The 10,508-nt window shown below is 49.6% G+C and overlaps 1 protein-coding gene across 1 annotated transcript in view; it reads left to right on the forward strand.

Moving 5' to 3' along the window:
* Positions 1–4,448: 4,448 nt before the first annotated feature.
* TMEM275 (transmembrane protein 275) overlaps positions 4,449–10,508 on the forward strand; it is a 19,910-nt gene continuing 13,850 nt past the window's right edge. Inside the window, exon 1 of the mRNA XM_034778038.1 lies at positions 4,449–5,075. The gene's annotated coding sequence lies outside the window, so the exon portion shown is untranslated. The remainder of the gene's footprint in view (positions 5,076–10,508) is intronic.

The following is a 10,508-nucleotide window of genomic DNA, read 5'->3' on the forward strand; positions in this document are numbered from 1 at the left end:
CAGCATTAGACTCACTGGGGCCCAGAGCAGAAAGCCAAAGCCCCACCGCATGGGGCTGAAGCTAGGGGCCCTGAGCTCCGCTACCTGGGGTGGAAGCCGAAGCCTGAGCAATGTAGCTTCGTGGGGGCACCTGTGGTGTGGGGCCCCGGGCAATGCCCTGCTTGCTACGGGCTAATGCCAGCCCTGCCTTTTATAAGCAGAAACCTAGTTGTTGTGGCACAGGCGGGCCATGGAGTTTTTATAGCATGTTGTGGGAGGGGGCTCAGGGATTGAGAACCCCTGACTTAGGTCACATGCTACTGACCTGGAGTTATCACTAAAGCATATAGGGAAACTTGGTTAATTTCCCAGTCAGTATTTGTATTCTAGTCGTGTCCACAGGCCACAACTGAGATGAGGGCCTTATTGTTCTAGGTGCTGTTCAGACACATAGTGAGAGATGGTCCCTGAAGACACAGGATGTCTTTGTCCAGTGCACAGGTGGGGAACTGAGGCACAGAGAGATTAAGTGACTTGCCCAAGGTCAGACAGGGAGTCTGTGATAGGGCAGGGAATTGACACCAGATCTCCGGAGTCCCAGCCCAGTGGTATTGTATTCAATATTTATAGTATGGTAGTGCCGAGAGACCCCAGCTGGGATTGGGGTCCTAATGTGCTGAGTGTTGTACAAACATAAAAGGGAGAGAATCCCTGCCCTGAAAGGGTTAAGTCTAAATACACAGAGAAGGGGGTGGGGACAACAGGCTATGGATTATTTAAGCGGGGATAGAGGAAAGGAGTAGGAAAAGGCAAAGCGGGGGGAAAAAGGAAGAATCGCGGTTTGTCTCCCTAGCCATGATCAACAGTCTCACATCAGGAAGCGTCATGATCAAAGTGAGTCTTCAGGAGGGATTCGAGCCATCTCTCTTCTCATGGACACAGCTCAGAAGCAAAGCAAACTGCGTCCCCGACAGCTACAAAATACTGCAAGAGAAACGAACTCCTCCTCCGCTGGCTTGCTGCAGAGAATCTGTAGCAATAAGCCATGACTACAGGGGATGAAGAGCACCAATAATGTCATCATCCCAATGTTTAGCCCGGCTTGGTAGTATTTATAATTGATTTGTCGCAAAAGCAAACCCACTCCAGCATTTCCTTCCCTTGAGAAGTCATTAGAATGTAAATGCAAAGAGAAGCGCATCCTCCAAAGCCTTGTGTCAATCTGCCTGGGGATATTTCTCCCCGGCCCTTTACCTAATGACCTTATTGGACCATAACTTTACAAGCGGTCTCTCTCTCTCTTACTTTACCGGACTCGGGTGTTTCCCTTCATGGTGAATATTGCTCAGTGATCACTGTTGCACTCGGTTGCTCTTCATTCACACTTTATTTGAAAAACTGACTTCCTGCATGGCTTGTTGTTCTCAGTAGGTGAGGCTTTTCTCTTCCAGGTGTCTTCATTTCAGTGTCCACCTGAGCTGGGAAGCTCTGAAATCTCCAGTTGCATATCTTCATGGCCAGATGTGTGAAACGCTGAATCTTCACTGAATGGTGCCCTGAGTGTATGATGCTTTCAGTTAAAAATTCCCCTTTTTACTGGTTTTATGGCCTATTCAGCAGAAAGTGTCATGGAGGGTCACGCAGCGGCCACTGCAACATCAAATGACTGCCACCTCGTTCAACGTGATCATCTTTTGGATTGTGCAATTGTAGAACTGCACGTGGGTTTATTGGCTACCTTTTAAAATAAATTAACTATAAAGGGCCAAATTCTTCCTGGGTGTAATTTCTACTGACCTTAGCAGAGCCAAACCACAGATCAATTTGGCTCCCTATATTCATAGCAAGAAGCTGCTACATGCAACTATCAGTGGTAGACTATCTGTCACAAGCAGAAGTTTTGAATTACATCGGTAAGCTCAGTATTTCGATATTTTCCCCTGCAGTGTTACTAACTGAGGAACTTACTAACTTACCGCCAGGGACATTTACAGAACAAGAGCATCATGGGTCATAATCTCATCCAAATATTTAATGCCCCAAGCATCAGTGCCTAACCTTACATCTGCTATTGGGTTTGGGGACCCTTTTTGACCTTTCTGGAAGGGGATCTGGTTTTAATCTGTCAGATGCAGAGGTTGCCATTGTGCTATTCTGTCTGTCATATTGGCTGAATTATGTTATGTGCCATTGTTACCCAGGCTAAAGACAAAACAGAGTACTCGCCCTCCCAGGGAGAAATTGACCAGATCTTTCTCCGACTCTTGTTTTCTCATGATTTACCTAAGGTAAATTTATCGAGAGAAATGAAAAATGCTATGACTGATGGTTTCTCTATATTAATATTTCCAGTGGGAATTTAAAAAAATCCCTTTTGGTACTGGAGATGACTGGCCATTATTTCACCTGAGTCTAATATAAATTCTGCAGTTAAAATGATTGTGGTTACTACTTAGGAGAAAATAGTGGGCCTGATTCACCACAGCAACGCTTCAGTTTTCATAGATTTCTTAAGGAGCCATTCTGAGTATCTATTCTCCCCTGCATAATACAGGCCATAGAATTTCATACCAGCGTATCTCCATTGAAACAATTGTTAAAGGTAGTTTATTGGGAGCATGAGTCACCATGTGCTTGATGCATGCTATCATGAATTCTTGACAGAAGTTACCTTGAGTCTAAAGGCTGGTGAACAATTCACTGTGCACATGATGGGAAATGCTTCTGACTTGGCTGCAAGTTGTATCCCCTTCTTGGGCATAACCCCAAATTCTCTTTATCTGCCAGTGCCATTTACACCAGCAACAAACTAGAGTAACGTAGGAGTGAATCAGGCCCATTAGGCTGCAAGCTAAGGCGAATGCTACAGAAAGGGTAAGGAATATTGTATGTTGTGTATATTCTGCAGCGTGCTCTGATCCCGTTGGCTACCTTAGCCAGAGCTGGTACTCTGGAAGATGATGTGTGTCAGGAAAGAATATATTCTTCTCCAGCCGTTTTTTCCCTTCTGAATATCAGGTCTGTTTATTGACCTAAATCCTCCTCCATCTAAATGGCATGCACAGCCTTCTTCCTTGCTGTAGAGTGACTGGTGAGAAAGCAAGTAAATAAGGGCATATGATTTATGCCATTTGAACCTCCAAACTTCTGTGTATTATTCTGAGGGCCTAAGCCTTTGTCTACACAGGAGAATACCCCCCCTCCCTCTCCCCCCCGACCCACACACATTCAGCGGTAGCCAGCATTCAATGTAGCTGCAGTAGTCCTGACTGAATGGGTACGTCTGCACTCCAAGTGAAGGTGTGATTGTGGGCATACCTTGGCCAGGTTTACTCCAACTAGCGCAGATGGCAATAGTAGTGAAGACAGGACAGCATGGGATTCAGTCCAGGCTAACTATCCGGAACAAGATCGGTGGGGACCCTGGGTACTTATTCAGGTTGCTACCCCATGCTCGGGTCCATGCTGCTGCATCTTGACTGCTATTGTTACCCACGCTAGCTAGATTAAAACTACCTACCCATGCTACAATTACCCCCTACCTTGTGGTGTAGATGTAGCTAAGGGCATGCAGAGATTTGCATTGATGGAGCTAATCGACGTTTACCCCTGTCGATTAGCTTATTCATTGCAAACCTTGGTTTGCCTTAGTTTACACTTAGGGGCCACGGGTGCAGGTGAGCCAGTTGCTGACCACCATTTCCGGCAGTGAGGCTAAGTAGTTTGGGGCAGGAATCCTCTCTTTGTTGTGTGTTTGTACAGGGCCTAGCACACTGGGGTCCTATTATTCATGATGTGAATAATAAACCTGAGTTTAGACAGGGTCTAAATATAATTGGCCCTCAAAGTAAATACTCTCCCACCATGCAGAATGGTGATGCATTTGCAAATGACAAACACGTCTCCTTTCCTATTTCTCGGAGGCATGCCAAGGTTTTCCTTCCTTGTTTCTCATCACTCACCAGCCTGTGATTATTTCCCTGCTCTGATCTCACTTTAATACATCCAATATCACAAAGCCTGCTGGAGCCAATTAGATCACCACCCCTGAACCCCCCAAATACAACAACTTCACTACACGTCCTCTACTCGGGCCTTCACTCCTGTTTGGGCCAGCCAGCCTGCAGGAGGGAGATTGGAGGGAAATGTCACACCGAGAGAACAGATGTCATTGGGGATCTGTGGCAGGAATGTCTTTCCCCTCCTTAAATTATTGACGCAGCTTTTAAGCGATCAGGCATTGGCACAGCGGACGGCGTGTCTTACAAGGGGTTCCTTGCTCCTGGGACGTCCACAGCCCCCCTTCTAGGTCTTACGCCTTGCAATGAGGCACTTTCCCTAGGCAATGAAGAATCAAAGTTCTCCATCCCCCTCCCCGGGAGAAAAGCTCCAGGCTGCCCCTAGCGGCAAAGCTCCAGAAGGCAGCTTTACAAATAAAAGGGGTTGCTGCCGCTTTCAGCACCACAGCAGTGGACAGCGCCTCTCTGGCATCTCAGCGGAGGCAGAGGCGTCTTGGGGAGGTGTGGGGGGGGAGTTTGCAGCCCGAGGTACCAGGCGCACGGGGAGATGCTGTAGGCAGAGCGTTATCCGCGGCAGAGGCAGCCAGATCCAGAGGGTCTGCGCCCCCTCCCCGGCTGCAGCATGGCTCGGCAGAGCCCTGGTCCTGCCTCTGGAAGAGCCCGGCGCTGATGCAGAGAGGACCCAGGGGGGCAGGCGAACCATAGGAAGAACTGTGGCATCCTTAGGGGGGAGCAGGAGCGAGAAGGGACGGTGGGCAGCCCATCCCGGCTCCCCCTCGCCCAGGGCACGCTGCTGAAGGACGGGCGGCAGCAGCAACAACGAAATCTGGGCGGGGCGCTAAGAGTGGCTTAGCCCAGGCAAAGTTTTCCAGGCGTGGGGGGGCCGCAGCTAGGAAGGAGAGAGCCCCACGCGTGGGAAGGGTCTGCCGTGGGTGTGCTGCTGGTGGATCGCTGGTCCCCGGGGCTTCCCCGCAACTGATTCTGCTCCTGCCAGGCACTTCGGTTCAGTTGTTTAAACCAGAGGACAGGGGGGAGCCTGCTGCCTCTTGCCAGCCCTGAGTTCCCACTCAAGCCCAGGTAAGTGGTTCTCTTTGGCTTCCAAGGCAATGGAGAATTGCTGGAGAGTTTCACAGTACTTTGTGTGTGTGTGTGTGGGGGGGACTCCTGCTTTGTTAACACTCAGCTTGGAAGATTTTGACTGTAAAGAACTTAATTGATCCCCCCCCCTCCCCGACCCTTTTAAACACGTTTCTTTCACACCGCTGAAGAATCCACCTTCAGAAATGGGTCTGTGGATTGCTTCAGTCTATCTAGACAGGTTGGACGTCAGTGATTGAATGAGTGATATTTTCCCCCCACTCCAGCTGAGTTTGCTTAGATTTTGTGTGAACGTTTTTGGATCCAAAAATGACACCCTGAAAACGCTGGATACATTCGTCCCTGCTTTAGCTCCATTCACTTCACTGGAGTTATGTTTAAGATGGATTTGGTTCCTTGCTTTGACATTTGTTTTGGTTTTTGTTGGTTTTTAATCAATTCCCTGGAGAAGGTATTTGACCATTCCTAGGTTGGAAGATTCCTCGCCTGTATATTCTGCTTTGCAGTTAGTTATTCTTTGCATTTATACATTTACCGCTTAATCAATATGTATTGGAGAATAAACCCAGAAATGTATCAGACAACTGTCACCTCAACACACACGCAACGACAACCACAACAATGACAATAAAAAGCAGAGAGGTCTGCCTAGATCCCTTAATACTTCCCTTCCCACAATAAAGTCTTACATTTCAGAAGAGTGGTCAGTTTAAAATGAATAACCTTACCTGGTGCAAGGGCAGTGCAGAAACAGCAAGGCGAAGGGAGCACCTACAAAAGCTGTAGGGTGTCTACAAATAGGTCGCTTATTAAGGTCTGGCACATTGGTGATTTCTATTGCTCTCAATGGGCTTTGGACCAGACTCTCTGTGCATGTAGGTACTGCCTATAATATAAGGGAGAACAGCCTTAGAGAACAAACTAAGGATGCTCCCATACTGTGTATTGATTGATTTATTTTCCTACTGTTCCAGGCTGCCTGGGTTACTCTCTAGAGGGGTGGCATATTTATAAGGTTAAGTGGTGACTTGATCACAGTTGATAAGTACCTATGGGAACAAATATTTGCTCATGAGTTCTTCAATCTAGCAGAGAAAGGTCTATGCTGACCCAATGGCTGGAAGCTGAAGCTAGACAAATTCAGACTGGAAATAAGATCTACATTTTTGACAGTGAGGGTAATTAACCAGTGGAATGATTTACCAAGACTCGTGATGGATTCTCTATTGCAGACAGTTTTTAAAAAAATGGATGTTTTTCCAACAGATCCGCTCTGGGAATTATTTTGGGGCAGTTCTGTTATACAGGGGGTCAGACCAGATGGTCCCTTCTGGCCTTGAAATCTTGAATCAGGTCATTCCTTTTTCTAATGCCAGGCAACGCTTTCTGAAGCCCACTCACTTATTTCCCAATCATTTTTGATTTTGTGCCATCATTTTAATAGAGCTTGAGCAGGGGAGGTGGCAGAGCAAGTAAACAGTGTACATGCACATGATCAACTGTACAAAGCCCCCTGCTGTTTGTCACAGTTCAGGGCAACTGCACCTGTATTTCCTTCTCTATGGCCCAGCAAGGGCACCCACTTTTATGCTTCTGGCTCCTAGCTTTCACCTTGCTTGGGTGGAGACGTGCATCTCTCCCCCTCCTGGGGATTTTCTAGGCCACACAGTTCCCTGCCTGCACAGTGAGTTCCCCAGCAAATCAGACTGCTTCAGCCAATTTGCTTTTCTTTTCTCCTTGGAGGCTATAACCAGTTTAATCTCCCACAGTTAGAAGCTACCACACAGCTTTTCTAAGCAAGCACATTTATTCTTAAGGCAAAAGCATGACTGAGAAAACATATTAGAATAATGAATAATAATAAACCCTACACACATGCTAACAAGTTTACCAGAGATCACCCCAACTCCAACAAGGGTTCTGGTAGGAGTCAGTCCTTCACATTCCACCCTGGGTTTTTTTTCTGTGGTTATAAGTTCAGAACTAGATGCCCATGAATCTGTGTCACTTGTTTATACAGTTTGAGTCTTTGATCCTGGGACCTGGGGAACAGGTAACTTGCAGACAGTGGGTTTCTTCTCAGGGCAGAGCTTCAAAGGGCTGGGCCTGGAGGTGGGAATTTGCATTTGCCTCCTCCCAAGTACAGTAGAAACCCATTTATCGCACCCTCCATGATCCATATTAAATGAACAACTGGCTCACACAGATCCAGAAGTGAGTGATCTCTACTGTGGCCGCGAGATTGCACTGCAGCCTTGCATGTTCCCATTCTCCAGGTTATCTGAATTTTTGATGATCCGATCTGACCCTGGTTCCAAGGAGACCAGATAAATGGGATTTTGCTGTATTTCTTAGGAAACCCACTAAACCAGGGGTGGGCAAACTTTTTGGCCCAAGGGCCACATCTGCATATGGAAATCCTGTGGTGGGCCATGAATGCTCACAAAATTGGGGGTTGGTGTGTGGTAGGGGTGAGGGCTCTGGCTGGGGGTGCAGGCTCTGGGGTGGGGCCAGAAATGAGGAGTTCAGGGTGAGGGAGAGGGCTCCAGACTGGGGCAGAGGGTTGGTGTGCGGGGGGGAGATAGATGAGGACTCTGTCTGAAGGTGCAGACTCTGGGGTGGGGCTGGGAATGAGGGGTTGAGGGTGCAGGAGGGTGCTCCAGACTGGGACGGAGGGGTTTGGAGGGCGGGGGGGATGAGGGCTGAGGCAGGCAGTTGGGGTGCAGGAGAGGGTCAGGGATGCAGGCTTTGGGCAGCGCTTACCTCAAGCAGCTCCTGGAAGCAGCAGCATGTCCCCCTTCTGGCTCCTATGCGGAGGTGTGGCCAGGCAGCTCTGCGCGCTGCCCTGTCCAAAGGCGCCACCCCACAGCTCCCATTGGCCACAGCTCCCGGCCAATGGGAGCTGTGCGGGCAGCACTTGGGGCAGGGGCAGTGTGTGGAGCCCCCTGACTGCCCCTACGCGTAGGAGCTGGACGGGGGACATGCTGGTTGCATCTGGGAGCTACATGCTTCCTGGCTGGAGCTCAAGGGCCAGATTAAAATGTCTGGAGGGCCGGATGCAGCCCCCGGGCTGTAGTTTGCCCACCCCCGCACTAAACTAAAAGTTTATCTGTGGCTTGCTCATCGTTTAAAAGAGTCCTCTGAAGCTATTACACTTCCCAGGGTTTTACATTAGTCATGTCTCCACTCTAGAGATGCTACATACGATCCCACAATAATACCTTTGCATTTTGAATACAATAAACTCCTAAGACACACAAACTGAATTCAATCAGGTTTGTCCAGGAGATTGCAGGAACTTGCCATATTTGTCACATTGTGCTGCCGAACTCCACTTACAGATTCACCGACAGCACCTCCTTCCCTATGTGTCACCTTGCAGTTCTGTGCTGGTATCATCTCGCCAGGAGACTTCATTCCCATTGCTATGGGCTAGATTCCCCAGCTAGTGTAAACTGGCCATAGGTCCACTGATGTAAATGGAGCTACTCTGAGGACCTGGCACTTCATGTGCAACCTGGAGTTAGAAACCTACAAATCCAACCAGGCAACAGAGTGGGAAAGTTCTGCCTCGTATTTAGAGCAGGGTACTGGGAGTCAGGACTCCTGGGTTCATTATTCAGGGTCTGCCACTCACCTGCTGTGTGACTTTGGTCGCCTGTTCTGGAAGTAACGGAGCCTGCGGTGCATTGCGGGATGCATGTCTAAAACAAGAGAGCTCCTCCTATGGTGATTACTTATGGGGAGCTGTGGAGGCTCTTCCGGGACAGGAGCAGTTTGCCTGCTGGGGCTGGTGCCTGTTGATGGCAGCACATGTGCTTGATGGGCACATGACTTTATTTGCAAACTCCACCTCTGTTGTCCATGGGGCACAGGACTAGATGAGCATGTGCACGCCCTGTGCTTGCCCGAGAGCTATGAGCATACCCTTGGGCGATGACCGGGTTGATGCAGCTGTGGCTGAAGGCAATGGAAAGCTCCCATTCCTTTCAGCGGGAGCTGGCTCAGGTCCAAGGGCAGGTTGTCCTCCTCCTCCTGCAACGTGTGCAACGCCCCTCCATGACCCTTTGCTTCCCTTGCCTGTCAGCTCAAGGAAGAGCAGGACTTGAGCCAGCTGTCCAATGGGCCTCATCTCTGTCCCTCTCGGGGACACTGTGAGGGGCCTTCTGGATCTGCAGCTCCCTGAGCAGCTGGGTGGTCCCCTTCCTCTGACTGCGCCAAACCATGCTGGGGACAGGCTGCTCTGGGGCCGGGCTGGCTTATGCTGCCACCTGCTGCTTTCTCCTCCCCGCCCTGCCCTTGGAGCTGTGCAAACCTGCCTGAGGATTTGGGCCCAGGCCCTCCAAGGGATCTAGGCTCCTAATGTCCACCGATTTCTGTGAAAGTTCGGATCCTAAATCCTCCCGAGGATCTGGGCCTGGGGCCTGATCCTGCACAGCATGAATGGGAAATTGTAGCTGATGATTGGCCTGCCATGCTGAGAAAAGGAGACACATCAGCCTGTCTTTCCCAACCAGCCCGAGGTTCTGCTGTGTACTACAACTGCCCTCCTGGAGCCATCCCGCAGCAGGGATGGTCTAGCCAATGTAATGAGGGGTGGCTATTAACGTGAGACATTGAGATCCTGGGTAAAAACTGAGAGCCCAGGGGGGAAACTGTATTTCAGAGGCAGGGCCTCAGGCTCTTGGAAGCACAGCAAGTGTGGCTGTTCATCCGTCCCAAATTATTCTACCGAGGATGAATTAACATTCCCAGAGACTGCTAAGCATGTCTTCAGGGTGACAGAACGCTGTGCAGTGTGAACCAGGAATCGTTGGGAAGGAGTAAACCTAACACAGCGCGGCTGTTCCGTGATTCAGTCTTTCAGGGGACAGTTGCTCCTTGCAAAGGCCTTTGTGCTGGTGATGTAATGGCCAGGACAAAGGTGGCTGGCACAGTAATGTCCGCTGGGCGGGGGTCAAAGGCAGGTGTCAAGCCGAGTCAGGAGATGGGTACCAAGGTCAAGCCAGGCCGGGGCTGAAGGCAGGAGTCAGGAACAAGATGGGGCCGAATGGTGAGTCTTGTAGCAGTAGCAAGCTCGAATCTGTGTTGCTTAGACAGTTCCAGGGGCTGACTTCCTGGTCTAAAGAGTTTGTGTGGACTACTCAGGTGGCGGCAGGATTCTATCGCTTGGTCCTCTTTGGGCGGTACTTCCTGCATTGCCATCCCTCCAGTAACTTCTGGATGCTGGTCTGCCTGGCTCTCCCTGGAAACGTGGAGGCATCAGCTGCCCAGGACCCCCCAACCCTGGTTTCTTGACCTGTCGATCTTTACAGGTATCAGGGGGTAGCCGTGTTAGTCTGTATCTACAAAAACAACAAGGAGTCTGGTGGCACCTTAAAGACTAACAGATTTATTTGGGCATAAGCTTTC

Source organism: Trachemys scripta, chromosome 8 (assembly GCF_013100865.1).
Source record: "Trachemys scripta elegans isolate TJP31775 chromosome 8, CAS_Tse_1.0, whole genome shotgun sequence".
NCBI lineage: Eukaryota > Metazoa > Chordata > Testudines > Emydidae > Trachemys > Trachemys scripta.